At 28.5% G+C, this 26,535-nt stretch overlaps 1 protein-coding gene and 1 long non-coding RNA gene across 2 annotated transcripts in view; one reads left to right on the top strand and one right to left on the bottom strand.

Annotated features, from left to right (window-relative positions):
• Positions 1-26,535, top strand: part of LOC105205392 (TOX high mobility group box family member 3) — a 280,237-nt gene that overhangs the window by 50,142 nt on the left and 203,560 nt on the right. The window lies entirely within an intron of this gene.
• On the bottom strand, positions 21,401-24,110 carry LOC120358966. Its single transcript, XR_005575860.1, has 3 exons — positions 23,188-24,110; positions 21,761-21,809; positions 21,401-21,649 (listed from the first exon to the last, which is right to left on the bottom strand). It is a non-coding gene; the product is annotated as an uncharacterized LOC120358966 (long non-coding RNA).

The following is a 26,535-nucleotide window of genomic DNA, read 5'->3' as shown; positions in this document are numbered from 1 at the left end:
GCACATATATTAAAATTTTTACTAAAAGAAATAATGTTCGATTAAAGAAATTTTCATTTCTATAACACACAACCTCAATATATGATATGATATTCACCTATTATTTGAAAAATCTTCAAATAATGGGCGTTTAATTGCATTTTTAATTTCTTTTGTTCTTTATTTATGAATCTTTAGTTTCTCCACTTTCTTTAATTCCTTTCTCCTTTCTATTCTTTACCTATTTTACAATCTCATAATTCTTCCTCCTTTTTTCTTACGTTATTTTGTTTCTCTTCTTTTCTTCGTCTTCATTACACATTTTTTAAAATGTTTATTGAAAAAATAATGTTCCATTAAAGAAATTTTTATTTGTATAACACAAAATCTCGTATGTATAATATATTACGCATTATTAAAACATAATGAAACCAAAGTACATAATATCGATGCTCAGAAGTATCTTATGATCCCTCCCTCAAAAAACGTTTTTCATAACTTAAAACATTATTTCATTTTTATTGTATGTACATTGGCTCTTGATTCTCTTTCTCTTTCATTCTAATTTTCTTTTACATGTGATTTATTGAAAAAGGAAAGAAAAACTAACCTTTTACCGAGTAATCTAAATATTATACCTTAGTTAACGATTATTAAAAATTATTTTTGTGATGTATATTCTTCCTCTCTCCCTCTCTTTCTCTCTCTCTCTCTCTCTCTCTCCCTGATTTTTTATTTTGGACTTCTTCCTTGTTATTCTTTCCTTCCTTCTATCCGTATATTAAATTTTTTTTCTTTTTTTCTTTCTTTCACCTTTTATTCCTCTAATCATTTTATATCCTGTCCTGCAAATGAAATGTAACACAAAGTACAATGTAACACGAATTCACGTATTTAAAGTACATCCTTTTATACATGAGAAATGAAAATGTGTTTAATTTAAAACTTATCTGAGACATATTTGTTGACAGCAACATCAGCAATTATACGTATTGATTGATTAGTATACACGACGCGAAACGTGTTCCAAACTACAAATTTTCACAATTCACACACAACGCAATGTCGAATAACAATATTTATATATCGGAAAAACGTACATTTTGACTCGCCACTAACCTCGCACCATGGAGGTAAGAATATCTTACCTCCATGAACTCGTGCGTACCGCGCGATCTCGCAAAATTGACTCGACCACACCAGCCAGTCAGCGAGCCAATTGGCATCGCGGAAAGCGCTCAACAATAAACCGCGATAAATGCGACCGTAAACGCACTTCACGCATTTTCACCAACTTTTTTAAACTTTTTTACTAGCACGCAGCGCGCGCTTTTAAGACTATAGATATTTTATTATCTAATTATTATTATTTACGCAAGCGCGCGCTACGCGCGCGCCATTTGTTCAATTTCACGATTACATATAACTAAATATAAATAATAAAAATTTTTTAAATTAATTATACATTTATGATTAAGAATAATAGAGTTCACGAAAACAAATGACAGACAATTACTTTCTCTTTCCAATATTGTTTCCATTCTAAACTCCTTCGATCCTTCCTCCTTCCTTTCTTCCTTTTCATATTATTCTATTCACAAACTTTTACCTTCTCCAACACCTTCAGTACATAGAATAGGGTGGGGTGTTTTGTGCAGTAAGGTTTTGTGCAATTCTAATATTTCTAGATAGTGTAGTAGACAGTGTTTGCTGTTATCTATATAAAATTATTTAGATAATTATCTAGATAAAGAAATGGCTTTATCTTATCTTTATCTAAATGATCAGAATATAAATTATCTTTATCTTTTCTTAGATTTAAAAAAGTGTTATCTTTATCAAATTATCTAGAAGATGACGTGTAGTCGGATTACAAAAATCGCATCTACAAAAACCACAAGTCGATCTCACGCTGTCGCAACAACTATTATAATCAAATATCGTTTTCGACTGAAGGCGAACCCGGGTCAGATTCGACACTAAAATATAATACATCATTGCTATCATCGGCAGCAGTAGAGCACCTCTTCAGTTGCGGACAGTAGATATTTGTACCTGGTAGAAATCGATTATCGGACAAATTATTTAAAAAACTATTATTTTTAAGAAATAATGATTTATAATTTTCTCTTCATTTATTAATTATTTTAATCAATAAATGTTCAATGTTCAACTAATAAATAGAAGTTTTATAAAAATTTTTCTGTATTCTATGTCCTTCCTTAACAATTAAATTATCTTAAAATTATCTAGATAAAACAATGTATAAATTTATCTTTTATCTAGATAAATTAAATTTGAATCATCTTTATCTTATCTAAGATAACTTTAAATGTAATTTATCTTATCTTTATCTAGATAATTTTAAGTTATCTAAGCGCAACACTGGTAGTAGATAGAGGGCTGCCGTTTTAGTATGTTATTTGTTGTTTGAATACGCATTAGACTATGAAGTCTCAAATCGATCAGGCGCCATTTAATAGCGACGCATTCGCGAAGTTGATCGAGTTTGAACACTTTTCAACATAGATCTTTCCCAGTGAGAAATGATAGGTTGAAAAGACGTATAATCAACGTTTAATAAATCAGTTGATATAATAGACGTTGAAAATTTGGTCGATTAGACGTCTTTGAGTCATCAAAATTAAACGACTATTAGATGTCTTGCATAAACTCTATATAAATATTTTCTTCGAAATATCCGCATAACTATTATATTATTGCACCACATGATCTTAATGAACAAAACAATATTTTTGTAATATTTTAAAAAACATTTTTCGTAAAAAAAAATTCTCAGGTATTTCTTTTCGGAAATTCCCGAGCGGCCACCCATTCAAGTCGCGACTCTACGGAACGTTGCTTTTTGTACCGCGATCAGCACTGTTTCCTTTTCAATTCGACGCTTTAGATCGTTAATGTCTCGTGATTTTTCGTGTACATTGGTGATTTTAAATAATCTCGAAAATTGAAGTTAGGAATGTTAAATCTGGTGTGCAGGGTGGTCAGTTAAAATCGGTACCACAGGAAATAGTCTTATGTCGAACGCTTTGCGCAGGACGTCAAGTGTCTTCTCCGCTGTACGGCACGTTACACCATCCAATCATGTACGAGTTAGCTTTCTCTTTCGTCGTAAAATGAGGGTAAGAAATGTTTTCATCATGTCCACGCACGTATGCAGCACAGATGCACGAATACGTCCAATGCTTTCAGGCACTCTTGCAGTCTTTGGCCCACCAGAGGAGTGACCCACTTTTTTATCGTGTTTTGGATTGGTTGCGTGTTGGTTTCGAGGAAGCAACATTGAATTTTTTGCGAAATTGAGTGATGATTAGAGTCTTATAAGCGGGGAGGGAGGGAGGTTATTGGGGGGTGTTTCTCCTAAACTTAATTTTTATCAATTTTGTATATTTGTAAAAGTAAATTAACAACAAATATGAACTATTTGGAAAATAGTAATTAAAAAACTTTGTAAAATTAGGAACAAGAGAAATATAATATAATATAATAATCGAAGCGAAAGAGTGAAGGAGTATAATGTTAATTAATGCCATTTAATTAAAATGAAACTTATATTAAATTACTCTTCCAACTTATATAGAATCTAACAAAGTGATTAAATATATTAATAGCGATAAAATTATTTTATCGATAGTTAATCCGTCCTTCATATATAGGCTTTTTATTTATTCGCAATGAATATTATTGTCACGTGTGCACGGAAGCAATTAAGGATTTATTACGCATATTTTCATAATAATGAAAAAATTACTGAGTGTTTTACATTAAATCTTAAATCTTCTCCTCTACTTTTAATAAAAATTATTTTAATGAAAAGGAACGTTTTTAATGGAAATGTAATTAAAATACAATGACAAAAATCTGATTTTTTAAATACAGAGTGTACTTTGGGAAGTGATTTGAGACCCAAAATAGAAGAAAAAGAGCTACATAAACATAAATCCGGAATAAGTCGTTTTCGAGTTATAGCCACTTTTATGTTAAACAAATCGTAATTCATGTTATTTAAAAATCATAATTTATCGCTCCAATTGTTTGAAATGCAGTTCTGTTAAAAAACTATAAAATTATGATTATTATGATTATAAAAAATAAATTGCATTTTTTTTTTAAACATAAAAATAATTATAACTTGGGAACGGCTTATTTTCAAATGTATGTTTATATAACCTTTTTCTTTTTTTTTTGTGTCCTAAATCACTTCTTGAAGTATTGTGGGCGATTTTATGAACACCCTGGGTACGTACTTTAAGTATTAAAGATAATTTAGTACACAAGTAAATCAGAGAGACATCATATGAAATTTCGAACGCTTGATGTGTGAAGACAGAATGAGATAAGAGATTCGGACTAGGGAATAGAAAAAGTTTAAAATTTTTTTTGATTGATATTGTTGATGAATTTTTTTGGTCAATTAGAGTTTGAATGGCAGCAAAGTTTTGTTGGGATCTATGGGACCCATATAGTGTGTGAGTGTAACTTTTTTAGTAATCTTATACAAAAAAATTGGATAAAAAACGTTTGAATTGTTCGGGTGTGTTACTCGCATATATTTTGTCTAAAGTTAGAATACTATATATAGCACTGTGGAAAAGAAGGCTTCCGCGTAGGATCCGAAATATATTATGAAACACATCAATTTTCAATTTTAAACACTTTAAGTTAATAAAAAATACCTCATATTTCTTTTGTTACATAAGTATATTTTGTAATAGGGCATGACATAATTTTTTTTAAGTATGACTTTTTCACTTTAAAATATTGTATTGTAAAGTTCTTAAAAAGTTTTCTTTTGTAAAGCTATAATTTCAAAAAAAGAAGTGGATTTTTTAACAATTTTTTATTTTTGCTTAATGGTTTTTTTTTATAACTTTACAATAAATCATTTTTCAGCAATGCCGATTATGCAGTCACATTTCTGAGATTCTAAACTTTTATTTGAAAAATATTGTTGAAAAATATTGATTGGAACCAAAGTTACAGCTTTTCAAAGTTGCAAAAGTCTCCCATACCAGAAACTATATTTATGTATTTTATGGGATTGTTTAAGGATTAAACATTTGAATGCGTTCGAGAGATTAATTATTCCATAAATAAACAAAATAAAATTATTTGCTATTTATAGACAGGATTGGAGAAGTTTATATATATTTTCAACTAAATTAAGTTATAGTTGATGGTTTATAAAATTAATTTAGTTACGTTAAGCTACATGAATAATAAACTAACTAATTAGAAACAATGTTAATAAAATTAACTTAAATTGAAAATTAATTTCGAAAAGTATTATTTATATTAAATTAAAAATTCGTAACTTCTTAAAGTTAGATTATTCAAAACAAGTATAATATTAAACAAATTTAATATTTGTAAATTATGTTTAAATAAAATAACGTAAATATATTTTATGTGGAAACATATATATTGTTTGTTTATATTGATTTAATATAAACTTTAAAAAATGTTATTAAATTAAAATGTATGTGTTTCAAAAATAATTAGTTAAACTTAAAAATTATATTATTTAAAATTAATCTAATTTAAGTTAAAAGGTATTAATCTTTAAATTTATTTTCTAATTTTTAACTTTTTAACTAGTTACTTCTTAATCCTATTTACAACTAATCAGAGTCACAATGAAATTTTGCATCAGTTATCTTGAATATATACAGTATTTATACAAAAAATGAGATTTTTGTCATTTAATTTTTAAATGAATTAATTTTTAATAACAAATAAAGTATAAAAACTATAAAAATAAATTATAAGAACGTGTTGTTAAATAAAAATGTAGAGATAGATCGTAAAATACGTGTGAGATGTCATGCTATCTCATATAATACAAGTTGAATTCTAACAATAAGAGCAACAGTTAAAATTACTTTGATAACGAATATAATATTATATTCTATTTAGACATTGTAAGATGGTTACTGATCACCAGTGTTCACTACATTTCTATAAAAGCTATAAATTTCAGTTTTTAAGGTAGCTGCGATGTTTACAGATGTATTATATATTTTGTACATAATATTAAGAAGTATGCTAGATATTAATTTCTTAACTTTAGTCTAGCTTGAATGCCCTGAATGTGGCTTTCAAATGATGCAATTGGATTTAATATGTGCCGTAATGTTTGTATGAGATCGGCATATAAATTATATCATATAGTGAGAGATAATCGTGAGCTATTTGCATTAAGAGCGCAAGATCCTTCTTATGACTGATCTCAGAGAAAATGTTGCATAATACTTACTAATAGTAAAAAATTTTATAAAGTTATTTTTTCAGGCAAACAAGTTATTTAAAAAAAATTATATTTTTTAAAAATAAAATATATTTTATAAAATTTATAACACCTTGTTTTGTGGTACTTATTAATGTGTAAGATCTACGAAGAATCATTAATTTAGAATTTCTTTTATAATTAAAAGTGCCTTTTATGACATTAGTTGTTAATATTCTATGGCTCCTTTGCTATCCCAAACGAATTCTTTTTTTTCTTTAGTAAATTATAAATTATATTTGTCTAAAACTTCTGCCTTAACCTATAGGGTAATTAAGAGAATACTATGACAAACAACTGGTGTTCAGAATCATGTTGCATTAATATTTACTGAGGTATTTAAAAAAAAAACGAAATGTATTTGTGAGTGATACATTTTAAAAATAATATAATAAATACCATTTGAATTTTTAAAATAAAGAGTCAGATAATATTGAATCACTCTTATTTTTTATTAAAGATACTTACTATGATACACACGATGATATGTGCTTCTATTCTCACTTAAAAATTTTGCAGCGCTTTAAATGCTTAAAATCGTTTGTCCTATGTAATCATTAACAAGCAAGCATTATAAGGCTGCATAGAAATACTGTACTTAAATTACGCAATAATAATCACATATAAAACGCATTCTATATATAATATTCTATATACAATACATTTCATATTGCACAATATACATTTTATAAAATGTAGGAATATAAAATGTCTATTTATGTTATATAAAAGTTATTCAGAATAAATATTGAATACCAAACTCTACTTTAATTGTTTATTCCTTGTGCTCTATTTTTCATTCTATGTTTTTACGCAATTCTTTATTTTATTTGCTGTGCAGAAATTAGAGGCGTGAGATTACAAGCTTATCAGACAATAACAAAACCGTCTTGTGCTTGAAAAATTAATTATCGAGTTATCGCAACTCTGATAATAGAAAAATAATTTGATTGTGTTCTGTCGAACAAAATGTCTGTCCTATAATTATACCTGTCAACAATTGTAGTCTTAAAATTTGCGCACATATAGAGTGCCTACATACTTGAGTAGCTCTAATCTTGAGCAAAAATTAAAAATTTTCAGTTTTTTAATTTTCTATTTTATTCAAATCTATAAGTAAAATTAAAGTTTTTTTCTTAAATGAAAATTTGAAACAAATTTGATTATTGAACATAGGCTAAACTTTTCATATGAATTCAACTGGGAACATGTTCAGACAAAGAAAAATCATTTAAATAAAGAAATATCTGAGAATATACACAGAGTGTTTCAGAAATAGTTGGCCAAACTTTAAGAGCATATTTCACTTATTGTAAGGATGAAAAAAAGGCATATAAACATGGGTTCGGAAATGCTTCTTTTCCAAATTATAAACATTTTTTATTGACTTACAGAAATTTGTGGAAATGAATTTCCTTCCGCATCAATGCATGCTTCGTATCGACGTCACATGGATTGTCGAAGACGTTCAAAAATTTCCAGAGTATTTTTTTCACACTCAGCGATAATACAATTTTGGAGTACTTCCACAGTAGCAACAGGAATATGGCTGATGGCAGAGAACGCAGAGACGTAACTGACGTGACGTGACGTAACGTGACGTTGGGTAAAGCAGAAAAAAGCCGTAAGGACGTCAGACATGTTATGTTGAATGTCTCATTTATTAAGTGCGCAAAGAGGCGAGGTGAGTAATATTAAAATATTAATTTATATATCTTAATGGGTTCTAATTAAATCTTATCAGACTATTGTCAGACGTAAGCACTTACATCTTGCTTTCTACCGTCAGCATATCATACATGAGAGTCTCAAGATGTGTATTGTATTATTGCTGAGTGTTAAAAAAATACGAAATACTCCAGGAATTTTTTAATGTTTTCGACAATCCATGTGACGTCGATGCGAAGCATGCATTGATAAGGAAGGACATCATTTCCAGCAATTTCTGCAAAGTTAGTAAAAAATGTTTATAATTTGGAAAGAAAGCATTTCCGAATCCATATTTGTATGACTTTTTTCATCCTTACAATGAGTGGAATGCTTTTAAAGTTTCGCCAACTATTTCTGAAATACCTTGTGTGTGTGTCAGTCATTTGACCTTGAATGGCGTCGCCAAGGTCAGATCGAAATCACATTAACTGTTTTAAATGGAACACCCTATTTTTGATTCTAGAATCTAATAGCTGGTGTCAAAATCTTTCGAAAACCTTACAACAAAGTTTATTTTTGTTGAGTACTTTCCGAATTGTGAGGCTTGAAAGCTACAGTGTACTGTAACTTTCAAGCCTCACAATTCAAGCGTCATAACTCGGAAAGTACTTAATGAAAAATAACTTCTGATTGAAATTTACAGGGTTACAATGGTATCACACAATTTATACATAATATCAAAAACGCCCATTTTGCCATCCCTGGGGAGAGGGAGGGGCGAAAAAATCTTAAATGCAATGTGGAATCGTGTAAAATCAATTTTACAATGTGAGGGCATTGAAATAAATTTCAACTGTATTCGTGATCCAAACTTCAAGCAAGAAGGAAACGAAGAACTGAGAGCACGTGCGCTATAAATAAATGGCAGTACTAAGGTTTTGGGAATAATTCATGCTTCGATGGTGGATACCATTGTAACCTATAAATTTCAATCAGAAGTTATTTTTCATTAAATACTTTTCGAGTTATGACGCTTGAAAGTTACAGTACATTGTAGCTTTCAAGCCTCACAATTCGGAAAGTCCTCAACGAAAATAAACTTTCTTGTAGGGTTTTGGAAAGGTCTTGACACCAGCTATTAAATTCTGGAATCATCAATAGGGTGTTCCATTTAAAAAAAATAATATAATTTGATCTGACCTTGGCGACGCTATCCAAGGTCAAACTAATAATATTATTAAATAGATCTTTTAAAACTCTACAACTTTTATCTGAAACACTTTTTCAGAAGAATATCAAAAATTAGCGCGTGCGTGCATATGCGCGAATAAATTATATTTTATTTTTCTTTTTCAATAACTGTAAGCATGTACTTTCTTTTGCATGCAGATAAGTATAGTGGAAAATTGAATACGTATCGATCTTTTAAAATATTTCTATATTTTAAAGCATGTCATGATTTTACATTTTTATTTTATTCAGTGACAAAATTATTGTAAAAAGAATAAGAATTTAGTAGCATAGACAAAAAGTTAACAAGTTATTTTGTTTTGTGCATGCTATCTGCATTTCAAAAAATCAGATACATTTTGATATAATTTTTTCATAAATTTATACAACTGATAATAACGCAATTATGCAATTTTGCTTTAAATTGTTATACTTTAATAAAAAAGGCTTGTAGAGTATTATATCTTCCCCTATTTACAATTTTTATAAAAATTAAATCAATATTTTTGTATTAATATAATACTAAAAAGTTTCCTAATTTGTACTACCACAAATTCTACTAGAAAGAAATAATATTATTGTAATGTAAGATTGTTAAGTGTAATAGTTAAACTATAGTAATTGCTATGAATAAAAATACATCAATGGTCTACTTTGAAAGTTTCAGGTAACCCCAAAAATTGACAACACTCAACTTAGAGATTGATATCGAATCATTTAATGTCTGTTCTGAAAGTTTGAAGGTCAACCTCCAAATTTTGTTGACACACAACTTTTGAGGGTAATCCCCCAATTTGATGATCAACTCTCAAAGTAATTAATCCTAATAGTTGTGGATTACCTTTAATCCACATTCTACAATTCTACATTTTGTTAATAAAATGTTAAACCGCTGTATATTTTTTCACTCAAACGAATAACATTATTGCATACAATATTTATCGACCATAAATGCACAAAATGTCGTCCAGCTGCTTGATTGGGAAAAGTAATTTTCTATCGATAATCAATCTTTGATAAGGCCCAGATGCTTAAGACTTTTCTAGATATTAAAATCATTAAGATTTTGGAATTTATTTATAAGTTATTTTTGTAAAGTTTCTTGTTGGACTTGTGTATCAAAATCTAAACTTGATTCCTGAAAGCTCGAAACGCTTCATAATTAATATTGGGTGCTTTCCAGCTACAACACAAATCGACACTGTGTAACAGTGTCTATTAATTAGTGTAAGAGAGAAACTTGTGTCGTAGCTGGAAAGCACTCATCTGTTTTTACTCCTTTTTGGATTTTCTTTGTTTTTTCTCTCTTCATTATCGTAATCATGATCATGTAATGTGTTAGCCACGGTGTAGGAAAATGTCTTAGATGTATGCGATACGAAAAGGTGCACCTATTAGTCGTAACAGAAAGGAATTTATTGAGAATTTTCACTTTTTTGTCAATGTCTTTTTTTTACAGAAAATTGCAAACCAGTTATCGGAATTCCTAACCATAATATTATGTTTTTGAAAACATTCAATCATAAAATAACATAAGTAATATTAGGTTATGTTGCAAAAAACATTAATTATTACAAAATACAAAACAATATTATAAAAATTGCTATACCGTCTGATAGAAGACACGTTCTACTTTGTAAATATGTTTTTAAAGTGTACCCCATCTTGCCCACGGGGATACCTCGTCTTATCCCACCCGGAGCAAACTGGCGAGAAATACTTTGTTTTAATTTTTTTAAAAATAAAGTTTATAAGTCTTTGACAATTTTATTTTTAACGATAGTTATATTGAAAAATTGATATCCAATTTTTTACATATTGTATATGCAAATATTATTTGTAAATTATCTGTATATCCTACACATCAGTAATTTTACCGTATGTCCTATGCGATATATGATAAAAATGCATTTATTAAAGTTTTTTTTTTAAATATAAGAAAATACCCGGGAGAAAATATGTTTCATATATGTATATAATTAAATAATATATGATTATATGAATATGTAAACAATTTTTTTTTCTGAGGAAATATTTTATGGTTAAAATTTTTTTTTATAGTAGTAGACACTATAAAGTTTTTATTTTATGGTATTATTTATTTTCCTTAAACACAATAAATAATACTTGATAAATTAAATTTTTGTTAGGTATGGTATAATACTTAAATTATCCTAACGAATATAACTAGAATGATGCGTCCAACTGAAAAATGTTAAATCCTTATGTCTTTAAATCTATCAAACGTTTTAATTATAAAATATCGAGTTCAATCATGATAAATAGAAATTCTGTTTAATCTTACTAAAATACATACTATTATATTGTTTGTATATACTTAAGCCTTTTTTTATTATTAGTGTAGTTTAAAACATAATATATTAATGATATCAATAAAATAATATATTTAATAAGAAGTTTAACATTTAATATCCATATAAGAACTGATTACAGGCGACAAACCGCATTTTATACTTGACGTAACGGATATAATACGCATTTTATCCGAACATGACTTTGCATTTCACTGTATTATTAATTTTTGAGTGATACATGCGTTAAGAATGTCATATTGTCTCTCGATTATTACGGCACATTAGCAACGTATTTTATCTTCTTTTCATCAGTAAGGTTCTCCACGGCTCTAACTAAGAAACGAACATAGTGGCGAACCGAGACAGCAGTCGGTTGTTAGGTCTGCTTCCCAGCTGCTATCCAACCTCCTTCCAGTTCATTTAAAATCCTCCTTACCTTGAATATCTGCTTCGTTTCATCTTTATTTAATATCGTTCTTTCTTTCGTGGTCAGTTCTCAGATGCCGGAAATTATATTATCGAAGTCGTGTTTAAACATCAATCCTTGACCGAATGAAGGATTAGAGATGTTATCAGAAATAATGAAGCATACTTATCTTTAAAGAACAGCATTATTGAGATAATCGATCTGAAAAATAATTAATAATTTTGTGTATTCAGTGTGTTCCAGAACGGGTGCAAGCGGAAAGAGGGTAATTCTACATGAAAAAATAAGTCAAAAATGTACAATAAAACATTTTTATACGAGGCTTCGTTTTCCAGAAAAACAACTTTGAATATTTGTCAGATACGCGTGCACTTAACACACGTTTGTGGTTTATAATTGATTCGGTCATTTGACAAACAACATAAATAAAAAAATCTCACGTTTGCAGAATTGAAAAAATTGTCTTGTTTTTACAACTGTAGTACTAAAAATAATTAAAAATATGTATAAAATGCCTCACTATTTCATAAATGAGCGAAACACATCACTTTTAATATTTATTTTCAAAAAAACAAACTAATTTTAAAAATATGAATTTACAATTAGTTGTTCGTCAATGAAATCAGCATTTTTACACATATAAATTACGGTTTTTAAATTAGGAAGTTCTGTAAATATAATGACAGGTTTTTCTAAAAATATTATAAAATAACAATTTAATTTTATTGTTGAAAAATACTTAATTCATAAAAGAAGCAAATTCTCTCTTAACATTAAATTCCAGTATGATAATATGATTTATTATTAAAGCAAATTTTTACAGAGTGTAATTTAAGAAAACACAATCATTGATGTTTTTTATATGACAATGACAGTGTTGTTGACTTGGTATTTAAGAAAGCCAGTTTATTCGGTATCTAAGAAAGGAATGACTAACATGACATTTAAACGAAATTGTATTTTTATTTCCCTTAATTCTGAATCTTTTAATATCTCAGTTTCAACAAAAATTGATTTGTGTTCTTTGACCGATTCAAATATGAAAAAGATGTTTTGGAAATATATAAGATAAAATGTGCTCTTTTTATAGAATTTTATTTTAATATCTTAAAAAAGATTGGAAATGTCTTTTTTATCGTATGCATAATTGTGTTTTTCCTATTTAAGTACGAATACTTTTTAGTATGTTCTGCATCTTTAAGTTTTCAAAGGCTATATTGATATTTTCTTTTAATTATTCGACACTTGTAATATCATCATAACACACAGGGTGTCCCATAAATCTCGCGTGACACTCGTCAATTAACATCTGACTCCTAAGATCATTTCGAGACAAAAATTTATAATATTAAAATGTCAAAGCTGCAATAGTTTTTAAATGAGAAGGGTTTAAAGTTGGCAAATCAAACTGTCCGAAATACGCGCGCTCAGGTATGGCACATTGTATAATAATGAAGATGTTCCTAAATATACATACTTATTTTTCATATTGACTTTTCCTGCATTTTTATTGTACGATGTGCCATACCTAAGCATGAATTTCGACAGTTTGATTTGGCAACTTAAAACTTTGCTCATTTAAAAATTATTGCAGCTTCGACATTTTGATATTAGGTTTTTCGTTTCAAAAGGTCTTAGGAGTTAAATATTATTAATAGATGTCACGCAAGATCTATAGAACATTTTATGTAAGTGTATATATATGTAGCTAGATAGGTAAATAAATAGATAATCAAGATAGACATCATGATATTTGATCTTGACAAATATTTGAAGTTGTATTTCTAGAAAACAAAATCTCGTATAAAAAAGTTTTGCTGTACATTTTCCATTTTTTTTTTAATAGAATTATTTTCTTCTCATTTGTACCACTAGTTCTGAGACATCCTATATATGTATACTAAAGATGCATTTTGTGCCAAGTGTACAGAAATAGCAATCTTGCAAACAGAACATTTATATCATATCCTTTATCAGATGGGTTTTTCAAGCACAATTTAATACCAGTTACATTTTTTAATTGAAATGACTTTAATAAAATATATGTAATCTTGTTTATATTACATATTAACAATTAAATAATTTTGGGTAAAACTTTGGAATGCCACCCACGTCCGATTTTGATGAAATTTCATAGATGCGTAATAGTAAATAAATGTAATCGAATCCATAAATGCGAAGTTGCGAAAATTCTTAGTTTTCGAAATATTTAAATTTTATTTATTGGACTTAATTAACATTTTTTAGGATTTTGGTATATGAAAGAAATAATTAAAATTAAAATTATTCTGTGTATTAATTAGTTTTAGATTATTAATATGTTAAGAAATTGTATATACAATGTTGACAAAATAACGTAGTACCCTTAAAAAAAAATTGATAAACTTGTTTCAATAAACTAATTACTGATCAGTAACTGATTAGATTTCGTCAGTTAACTGATAAAATATCATCAGTTATTGATCAGTAATCAGTTTATTGAAATAAGTTTATCAATTTTTTTTTCAAGGGTAAAAATATATAAAAAGAAAACAACATCCACTGACCTTATTCTTAACACATATGTCAAGGTTTCACGTGTTGTCATGAGCCTGAATGAGGTTTTAACCGATCGTTATTCGTTAAAAAGGTATTATCATAAAAAGGTATGAAAATTAACTCTATAATTTCAACTTTATCCAGCATAAATAGCACATTATTTGTATATTTGTACTTCAGTAAGCTTATATATAATATATATGTATATATATGTATTGTATGTGTATGTGTGTATGGGCAAGTGAAAATTTATATGTAATTATTTCGTTCTATAAGCAGGATGGTTCACCTGGAGGGTTCTCGCCTTCCTGATAGGTACAATCCAATCCACCCCGAATTTTTGTCGCGATTGACCACGTTGATATTGATCGCGTTCTCGATCTGAAATGGCATTGTGGTCAATTGAAACGATATGATATTAAAATGCAAGTTTTCCGTAAAACTTATTAATCAAGCAACAGAAAACTAAAAATATTAAATTTTATCTTCTTTATGCAGGTAATATAATGAAATGTAATGAAATAAAATGTGAAAAAATAAAACTTTTATTCTTTTCTATATTATGATAATATTTTATTCATATTATACGTGCAACTTTTTAATGTATTAACAATATAAAACATTTGAAAATTCGAAGAAACGTTAATTAAGCTATAAACGAAATTTAAATATTTCGAAAACTAAGCATTTCAGTAACTCCGCATGTTTTAAATTCAATTATATTTAATTAGTAACGTGCAACTGTAAAAATTCATCGAAATCAACTTTCTAAAGCTGACAATGAGCTTAATTTTTTGAAGTACGTTGATATTATCACAATTGATGCATATTTGTATTTATTTTTCTATTAAATTTATATCTTTCAAATACGTTATTGCCGTTTTTCTAGATAGCATAACATCAAGTCCGATTTTATGTCATCAGATACCGGGATCGATACTAACGAAATGCGAATAAGAGGACGATAGCTTGCAAACGAAAAAGAATAAGCGGCATATGATGTCACGAGATAAAAATCCAAAAGAAAGAGAGCGGAATAACAACAAGTGAATGAAAGAGAGAACAAGTAGTGTACGAGAGTGTCACTCGTGTTTTAAAAAGAAATGAGTTTAAAGTAGTGTGTGAGCAAAAAAGAAAGATATATCGTATGTTATATTTGTATATATTTATCTTTGTTGTGGATACAAGCAAAGTTTGTTTTGTATACAATTTGTTTTTTTGCAAATTTGTTTAGTACGTTTAGTATATAAAGATTGTATACTGACAATTTGTTAAAAATCACTAATTAAGTAAATTAATAATTATTAAAAACATTTTTTTTTAAACTTTATTTTTTTGCAGAAAGTTTTCAACGCTTTGCATTAGGTATGGTTGATTTATAGGTTGAAAAAACAACTTTTTCCCTTTGCTAAATACAATGCGACAAAGTATTGTAGATAACTCTTTTAAGTTATTATAATTTTGTACAGTATTGTTAGGCAATATATTTGTAGGTGGTAAAGAATTTTTGTTATGGTACAGAAAACACACATATTTCGTGCACTTTTTTCTATCTTTGATTTATTATTTTAGAATGACCTTTTTTATATTTTAAATCTTCTTAGTTTTTTTTTCTTTATTTTAATCTTTTTCACCTAGTGATTTTCTTTCTTTTCTTTACCATAATTGTGCTAATTACATACTTCTTACTTCTTTAACGTAAGAAGATATAAAAGTTACTCCTGTTGCCAGATGTTTTGAAATATTAATTTTATTGTAATATAACTTAAACAGATACTTCTCCCATTCTCATTAAAATGTGCTACATAATTTTTTATTCCCATATTTTTTATTTCCATATTTCCTTCAATTTAAAAAGGTGGAAAAAAGTTAAGTGACTTTTTACATGTAATATAATAATTTCTATATTTATATCTATCTTTTTGGCCATCTAAATAATGCATAATGAACAATTTGAATTATACATTTGCTTTTACGAACATCGCCACGTTTTCATTACATAACGTTATATTTAAAGAGAATGTAATTTGTGAACATTTTATTATATTCTTACACGAAAATGATCAAATTTTATTTTTTTATTAAAAAATGTTCTTTGAATTGTATTTCTTTGTACAGTTTTAATATAGTTTTAGATAATTCTTATATTTTATTTAAGATTGAATTACTTAAAGTTTTCATTTCCATAATACTCATTTCCATAATGCTATATTATTAAGTTATTTATTACAAAAGAAACTATGAAGTTGTAAAAAATTGGACAATATTCAGAAATACCTATGTAATCATGAACTTATTCTCAAATTCTTATAGTAAAAACTAAGTTTTTACAATAAAAAGATTGAAAACCTTAAATTTTGTGCGAAAGTTTTTTGATAATCTTTCTGTCCTTATTTTCTTAAATATTCAGAAATATTCTTATATAAGTATATTGTAACTCTTCAAAATTTTTCTACATCTAGATTTCTGTATCCTGTTAACCATGTTGACTTTTGAAACTTTATGTCTTTCTCAATTAACTTATTCGTGATCTCAATCCTTTCTTCTCTTAATCTCTTTACTTCCACCCAGACGTTCTGTTCTTATGGAAATACAATTCTTTTCTACACGGAAAGAACAATTTTGCTGTAATATATATTTGAAAATAATTAGTTGAATCATTACAAAAATTGTATTGGATATTTAACTTGGTTGCTAGAATGTCAAAATTGTTTTCAGTAACATTATCATGTTTGTGCGTCTCACATAATTTTTTTGACTTAACATAAAATTATTTTTTTATCTGTATCTATCTAAATGTTTAGATGCTGCAATAAAATTGTTCCTTCCATATATCAATCTAATAATATTTATGCTCACGAGTATCTTATAACACTATTATAAAGAATTTATTGTAGAGAATAATGGAATGTTGGAAGATTCAGTTTTGAATTCTAATTGAGGTGTTATTTTTTGTAATAAATTCTTTACATTCCTTTAAGATGCTTGTGAATATATTATCAAATTGCTCATCAATTTACTTTGTGATATAACGTATTCCGGCTTCATTAACGACTGTGTTTCAAAATCAACAAATGAAACGCGTAATTCACATAAGAGCGTGTTCAGAGGATATGATTTTTTTTACCTCCCATACGGAAAATTTACCGTCTTCTACCGAATTATCCGAAGCAGTATCGATCCGATAAAATGATCGATTCGGTCAAAATACTGTAACGTGTGAACGTAACTTAAGCAGGACATTTTAAAAAGAATGACAAAAAGTTATTATTAGACATCAAAATCCACTGTAGATCGATATTGAATCTTTCATATTTATATTTAAAAAATGTTTCAAACAAAAATATATGGGCTGAAGAGGACAAAATAATGATAAAATTAATGTTTGATAAAAGTAATTTTTAATATGATGAGTATATTGTGTAAAAGAAAATTATATATAATAATTCTATTTAAAAAATGATGATTTTCACTTGAAATGCTTTTACTTTGTTAAAAAATTGAATAATACATTTGAATAATATGTCTTCTAGGATAACAATAACATTTTTTTAATATAATTTATTAATGCCAACTTTGCATCTTAATTCATCGGACACGTGAAAACAATGGATATCTTATAATAGACCAAGATTGAAAGTGTAATTAATTACGGATTTGTATTCTTTGAATCTGTAATTATATTTGTAAGTAAAGATTGAAAATTATTTACAATTATGATTACCGGCCTTAGTTATATAATTAAAAAAATGCACACTTTAATTGATGCAACTGCATCAATTAAAGTGTGCATTTTTTGAATTATAAAACTGAATTCAGAGTACGGTATAAGCCAATGGCTGTTACACACGCCACCTTGAATGATATTGCGTTCACTTTTAAAAATTGATAAAATTGCATGTAAACATGTACTACTTTAAAATTAGAACGTTAAGAAGTTAATACTAGTTATATGCATAGCAGAATTTCTTTATGATTCCAATAAATACAAGATGTATAAAAAGTCCCAGACCCCTTGATTATTTTGGAAACTAAGCATTTTTATAAAAAATGTTTTAGATAAAAGTTGTAGGATATAAAATGGACTATTTATTGATGATACTAGTTTGATTTTAGGAAATATCGCCAAGGTCGTCAGGTCAAGATCAAATGGATTCTTTAAAATTGTTTACCTTACTTTTTATTTCAGAATCTAATAGCTGATGTCAAGAGATTTTCAAAACACTATAACAAAGTTTATTTTCATTAAATACTTTCCGAATTATGAAGCTTGAAAATTAGACCGCCGCACAGTGATCGAAACGAAGAATGCTTTGTTCAAAATAGTCTACGGGTCGTATTTCTTAATCGATTTAAATAATTTTTTACAAAAATACTCAGCAATATATTCTAAAGAGAATTGTCGGATTTTGGAATTTCTTTGTTTATGCAAAAATATTTAAATAAATAAAGTGATCAATTATTACTTTTCCACTAAATTATTTTTTATCTAGCTATCAACTACTTTAACAATCTCATTATCGTTGGAAATAAATACTATCACATTATAAGAAAACTAATATTTCAAATACATAAATTAATTTTTATAAACAAATTATTGAAACAAGTTATGGATTTTCGCGCTTTTCGACAGAAGTAATTAACTTATCAACTTAATTCACCTAAAATTATTATCAGAATAGTGGCTTGCAAAATTTGATTGTAAACTAACAATTTTTATTGTTATAATAAACGATCTAATACATAAATTGTGATTTTTAGATAACTCATTACATTTTTATATTTAAATCAAATACACGTTAAATTATGCGTAAAGATTTTTGCAACATAAAATTATGTTAATAATGTAAATTTGTTATTGTTAAAATCCAATTCAATAAAAATATCTAAATGCAAAATTTATTTACTCATAATTTAATGTATATTTGATTTAGTTATAAAAAGTAATGAGTTATCTAAAAATCACTATTTGTGTATTTGATTGTTTATAACAAAAGAAATTTCTTTCTTTTTCTAACTTAAAATTTTAAATGAGATGAGTTACATTTAAGTTACAGTAATTTTTTAATAGTTTTAGGTACTTAGGTCTAGATCTGAGCACAATTTTTTTTTGTCAAAGAGTATAGATTAATAATTGTAAATATAACAAAAATTTTAAAAATTACAAAATTCCTATCTCAAAACTTTAAATGCAGTTTCTTTTTCAAAATATTATTATTTTTTTATATTTATATTTAATACTATCTACTCTTTTTTATTTTTGCTTTTGAAATACCAGAAGTCAACTATATCTTTTAATCCTACAAATAATTCTCTATAATTCATCTGTTGTATTTGATTATTGTTGTATTACAAAACAAAATTTGTATGAATTTTGATCAGTATTAATGCTTGTTTCTTATATTATTTTTATTCAATTTGTTGGGATGACTTGTTTTTTGATTCTTTTCGATCGATAATATGCACATTTTATTACGCTACCCTCTCACATATACATATGTACACACAATATATATGTACATGCAATGTCGAAATTGAATAACTAGTAAAACTGTGCAATTTTCAGTCATATTCTCTTTCACAGACGTGTAAGTATAGACCGAATACATTACTTTGCATTATTACCTGTAGTATTATAAACATTTTGAATTCCAATTTGAAAATAATTTTGTCATTATTGTGATTTAAAATTAATAAAAAATAAAAACGTTTTTGTAAATTCTCATGACTCATTAAAAATAAATTATATTTTACTTCTAAATATAATTTATATCTTATATTTATATGATAAGTATAATATATATTTTGTGTCTTTTGCAATTAACAATATTTATATTCATGTTATAATGGATCGATCGATGTCAAATTCTAATCACCAATACTTGATTTACATTGACGTAAGATTAAATTTTGTCGATACACATTTATAGCATTATTGATGAAAAGAATATCGAATTTGATTAAACTGGGGAGTTTCCGTTTAATGAGAAACAGCCAACGCGATATACGTATTTCCTCTCTGATTTTACTCCGTGATGCCTTTATACGCGACTGAGTCATAATCGAACATATTAAACGCGATTGGATTTATATTACGCTTAGCGTATATTCTTTCGTTTCATCAAAAGAAACGAGAACTTTAATGTCATCACTTTTTTAATATTCGAATTTCTTTCCCTACTGCAATTGATTTTCACATTTGATTAAATTGCAAAATTTGCAAAAAAAGTTATTCAATTATGCGAAGAATTTATTTGGTGCTTTAATTAACAATGGTATCCCAAAATAATAGATATGTTCTTGATCCACAGTCATCTTCTTATGCTTTTGTTTGATCATCTCTCTCATTCGATCATGATATGCCTTAGTCTTCCTTCTCTCTCTCTTCTTTTTCTAATAGTTTCATTCTTGTCGCTCGTTCGCACATTTACTCGCGAAACGACGAACACCTGGTGCGCGCACCTGAGTCCTTAAGGCCGTTCAACTCGTACAGCACGGGCGCGTGCTTCGTTCCTTTTCGTCCGTTCGTGTAAATATAACAACGTAAACCATAGCTGCGTAAACCTATATTCAAAATTTCGACGAGCCCGTTGCGCTCGACTGATTGTACGTGATAGATGAAACAACGAAAGAGAGCGAGAGAAATATAAGAATTTATCGCGAGTGCGTGTAGATGCAAGATTACACGCGTTGTTCCGTTATACGTTGTATGCTGTAGTATATTGTGACAAAATTGTGATTAAAAAACATAATTGCCACAATTCGTCTTCATATTACGCAACGATAATTTATAATAAGGTAGTTGTTAATAGAATATAACGATTGAGAATGTCATCGACGTTTGATGATAAAAAAAATGTAACAAAATCGATGTTTCAAATTAATGAACGCATAAATATTCATATCACGACTAACTCGTGTACATACATACAATATTACGTTAAGGAAGTAACACTAAAATCTTTTCATATGTGTGATTTCAAAGAACTTAAATAAAGGTTCGCTCAGTTTGGAATACATTTAATTGGGACGTAGAATATTTATTTTTCAACACATATCGATTGTGAGGTCCACGACATCGCAGACGAATAAGTGCATAGATGGATGGACGAAGGGATTCTTACGCCAGTGGGTTGTGTCGATCCATGTTGTCAGACCGGATTCCTGACTACCAAGGTCACTTCGCCATTGCAGCACTACCACCTGCAGCACAAATAATCGTACTATATCGTCTTGTCTCTTCTTTCATATTTTCTCTCGTTTTTTGCTCGAGTACTTCCTAATTAGTTTTGATAATATATGATTTTTACTTACAGAATCTCAATTTTAGCTTGTTTTCACAGTGTTTTCTGCTGAGCGTTTTCTGCAAAGTGAAATATTCGTAATATTTTAATAGATAATTGTTAATATAACTGAATAGTTGCCATCAATAAACAAACGCAAAATTCGGATAGAGGGAATTCCACATTATTATTAAATCAATTAGGAATTTAAAAAATTTAAAACTGTGCACTATTTTTCTGATGTAATTTAAAAGTGTTTCAAGAACCAAGAATATTGGCACGCAGCTTGAAAAATTCGAAAATGTATATAAAATCACATAAGAAATATTATTATGATCTTTTCATGACTATTTCTCGGTTTTTTTTTTATTTTAATTGTATTATATACATTACGGTTTTTTCCTAATTATTGTTTTAAACGTAATTGTAATATAATTAATTGTAATATAATTAATATTGATACACTTAATACGCCGGCGATAAACATCGATGCGTACAATGTAATTTTTGCACTATGAAACTGCATTGTACGAGCTCTAACTGAAATTAAGTGTTTGTCGCGCAATAAAATCTCAAACAGTGAGTGTAAGAATCTCAACGTACTGTGCAATATAATCATAAATACATTATATTAAAAATTAAATGCATTGGTGTACTGCAGAGATATTTAATTAAATTTAAATATTAAATGATATTAAGTTGTACCTTGTACAAGCTTTTAATTTATTTAAATTTTTTATCAATTTTATACTTATTTTATAATTAAAATTGTTATATAGATACCTGTCAAGTAAGTTATCATGCAATCATGAAACGAGATATAAATCAAATAATAATAATAATAATAAGATTGGACGTATATGTATATGTATATACATGTATTATGAAATAATCTTGTAGTAATCTAAATGTATATTATGTTGTGAATTACAATTTGATGTTTTATATATATATATATATATATATATATATACACACACATATATATATATATATATATATATATATATATATACATACATACATACATACATAAGTTTCTTGATAAGAATTATTTAAATATATATATATCTGATTTATTTAATTAAGATTGATTTGTAAACATTGGCGTTATCTTTATAAGAATGATTTGACTTTATTCCGCACGATTTGACTTAGCATAATAGCGCGGCGTGGCGTAATGTGGTGTGGTATCGAGTCGTGTAGTATAGCGCGGTGTGATGTGGCGTGGTGTGGCATGGCGTGATGTAGTGTGGTGCGGCGCGGCGTGGTGTAGCGTGGCGCAGCGTGGCGCGGCACGGTGGGGCGGGGCGGGCCAGCAAAACAAGCGAATAAAGCGTAATGGGGAAGTGAGTTCGTTCCTATTCGAAACTTTCGCAGCAAACTCGGTAGCACGGCAGTCGAATACAATGGCCGTGCAGAACTTTCCGCGAAACTAAACAAGTTTATTTAACTTACCACCCTGCACCCCTGTAACACCCATCTGGGGGTAGGCACCCTGAGCCACCCTCCCGAACCACCCTCCTCCTTATACAGTCAGACTCGAATTCCCTACTGCGTCTCTTCCTCTTTTCCTCCGTCTCCGACGTTTCCCTCATCTCTCACTCTCTTCTCTTCTCTTCTCTTCTCTTCTCTTCTCTTCTCTTCTCTTCTCTCATCCAACTCGTACGGTCCCGCCCATCTACCTGCAATAACGGCAAGTTTTCCGAAAGTTTCCGACAGATTAACGACTATTGGAATTGTTGAAGTTATGGGAGAAGGAACGAGGTAGACAGAGAAGAAAAGGCGGGGAAATGAGAAGCAGCGGGTATGACGGAAGGGGTAGTGGTATGGCAGTAGGGGTTGAATACCGGAGTTTCCATCGATGTTACCGTGCTGCTTCTATTGGCGGTCAGAAGGAGGGAGCGAAGAATAGCACGGGGTATGATATAGCGCAGTCAATATCCGAGAAGATTGGATCCGATCTTTGAAGAGATGACCGTATCGTCGCATCATATCACTTCTCTTTGCCACATCCCGAGCAGTTGACTGACCATAACATATGTTTGATATAAAGCTGAAGCTAGAGCTAGGCTTTCTTAAACGAAATCTGTAACGATCGCAGTTAACAGTTTACATCAGCCTTCAAGGTGTTGTTTGCACGAAACTACATCTCTTGGAGCTGCAGAATTAGTATCTATTATCTTACTAATCTGTAAAGCTGCGGTCATCATGGTATAATGTGAATTCATGCACGTGCTCATGTCTGTGTATTGACATGGTCTACTTACGCTTTCTCACTCCTAGCTGCGAATCACGCTCCAATAATCCTAGAACGATCACAACGATGCTGGAGATCATGAAAAACTCGTTGACGTGATATTCATACGCATCATACAATATGTAATATGCTCTTGTGCACTTAATAGATATAATGCAAATACTATGATTACGCAATCTGATGTCAATAAATCTTATGAATTAATTAAAAGTATAAATAAATAAATGCCTTTGAAGCAGAACTTTGTTATTCCTTATCCCTTAGAATATGATGAAACCACACACGCTATTATATTAGAAACTTTATTTCTTCAAATTAATCACTTAATGGCTGGTGAAAAGTAATTTATTGTGCGGCGTATATATATAATGAAACATTTTTAATTGTAAATAGTGCCGCTTATTGATAAACGACACTTCTGAAGATATAAAAGGGACTGGAACACTATGAATATTATGGGCAATCGCTTGTTTAGAGTATTCTATGTTTAGACTGATATAATTGTTACTGTATGAATATGTTACTTTGTCTCTGTGAGGCAATAAACAAATTCTGTTGTCTCAAGACGCATATGTCGTTAATAGTTTTTGTGGCGCAAAAGTAATTTTTGAATCCTTTAGTAAAGTTTTGATATTATTTTTGTAGTAAACGACACATATATAAATAAAGTGCAAGTTTCTATGCATTTTTTTTCATCTTGCTAAACACTATAAGTAAATAAATTTTTTACTTATCAGCATCTTATTTAATCCTTTTTTTATATTAAATTTAATCGACACGATACATTTAGATAGCTAACTGTAGTTGAGAGCTATTTTTAGGCCAAATATTCGGTTTCAGCCGAATTTTGTGAAGTTGAGCAAATGGTGGTTACATATACACACAGTATACATATATGATGTTGTCTGCAATTATGTGATTTCCGTTATTAGTGTTAGTGATGGGATCACATCTATATACTAATACATATGTCACCGCCATTTACTTGACTTAAAAAATACGGCTACTATTGGCTAAGCCGTAAGTTAGCGAACTAGTTGTAATATAGATATCTATGGTCATGTGTTAAATATTTATGATGAAATAAAGCAGTACAAAGTAAAGCGATTTAAAATAGGGTAAATTTACCTTATATGGCCTATAGTAGTACCTAATGTGGCCTACTTGCTGTTTCTAATTCTTTTGAAAATTTTAGACATGTAGATTTACAAAGAAACCACGTTGAGTTTTTAGTATTAAATTTAGACACTTCTAATTCGGTAAAATTTATACAAAAATTTATCCGTATATGTGTGATGTAGTAATATATAAGGTATTTCATAAATGCATATCAATACTTTAGGAAGTAATAAATCTATATACTAAAGTAAGTAAAAAAACGTCATATGAACATATGTTCTACCTTAGTTTTCAAATTATGGATGATTAAATATAATGTTCAACGTATTCGTGTCGTATATTAACCCTGAAACACGTCGATCCGAAAAATTACGAACACATTTTCCGATCTAGAAAACTTTTTCAACTTTGAGATTTTTAACTTTGTTTCAATCAATATTTTTCAACAAAAAACTTTTTTTCAAATAAAAGTTTTGAATCTCGGAAATGTGACTGCACAATTGGCATTACTGAAAAATGATTTATTATGAAGTTGTGAAAGGAAAACCATTAAGCGAAAATAAAAAATTGTTCCAAGATTCACTATTTCTTTAAAAAAATCATATCTTTGCAACAAAAAATTTTAAAATAAAAACTTTAAACTACGGCGTTTTAAAGCTAAAGGGTCATACTTTTAAGAAAAAATTATGACATTATTTATTTTGAAAAGTATAATTATATAATAAGGAGAATATGAGGTATTTTTGGATATATAAAAATCCACTTTTCTTTAAAAAATTATATCTTTGCAACAAAATTTTTTAAGTACTTTACAATACGCCATTTTAAAGCTAGAATCATACTTTCAAAAAAATTGTCATTGTCATTTCTATTAAAAAGTATAATTATGTAATAAGGCAAATTTGAGGTATTTTTTATTAATTCAAGGTGTATAAAATTGAATATTGATGTGTTTCACGATATATTTCGGAATCCGCAGAAGCTCCTTTTTCCACAGCATTAGTATTCTAAGTTTAGACAGAGTAACTTACGCAAATGACTCTGTTTGAACGTGTTTTGTCTAGTTTTCTTTTATATAAGATTACTTATAAAAAAGTTACACCCACACACAATGATAGTCCCACAGACCTCAACAAAACTTTGCTGCCGTGTCGTTCGAATTCTAGTTAACCAATAAAGTTGATCAATCATATCATTCAAAAGAGAAGATTTCAAACTTTTTTTAATCCCTGGTCCGAACTTTCTATTTCATTCCGTTTTCACACAGCAAGCATTCAAAATATCATAGTGGAGCTTCCAGAAGGGTGTATTTAAGGGTTAATACACGCTACTGCCCATCTTAACATTGAGTTCCGCACTCGTTCAAAAATACCAAATATTCTTCGAACAGTCTCAAACTCATTTTGTATCTTTTTTTGCAAATCATT

This window comes from Solenopsis invicta, chromosome 1, assembly GCF_016802725.1.
Source record: "Solenopsis invicta isolate M01_SB chromosome 1, UNIL_Sinv_3.0, whole genome shotgun sequence".
Lineage (NCBI taxonomy): Eukaryota > Metazoa > Arthropoda > Insecta > Hymenoptera > Formicidae > Solenopsis > Solenopsis invicta.
This window is presented reverse-complemented; position numbering and strand designations above follow the sequence as displayed.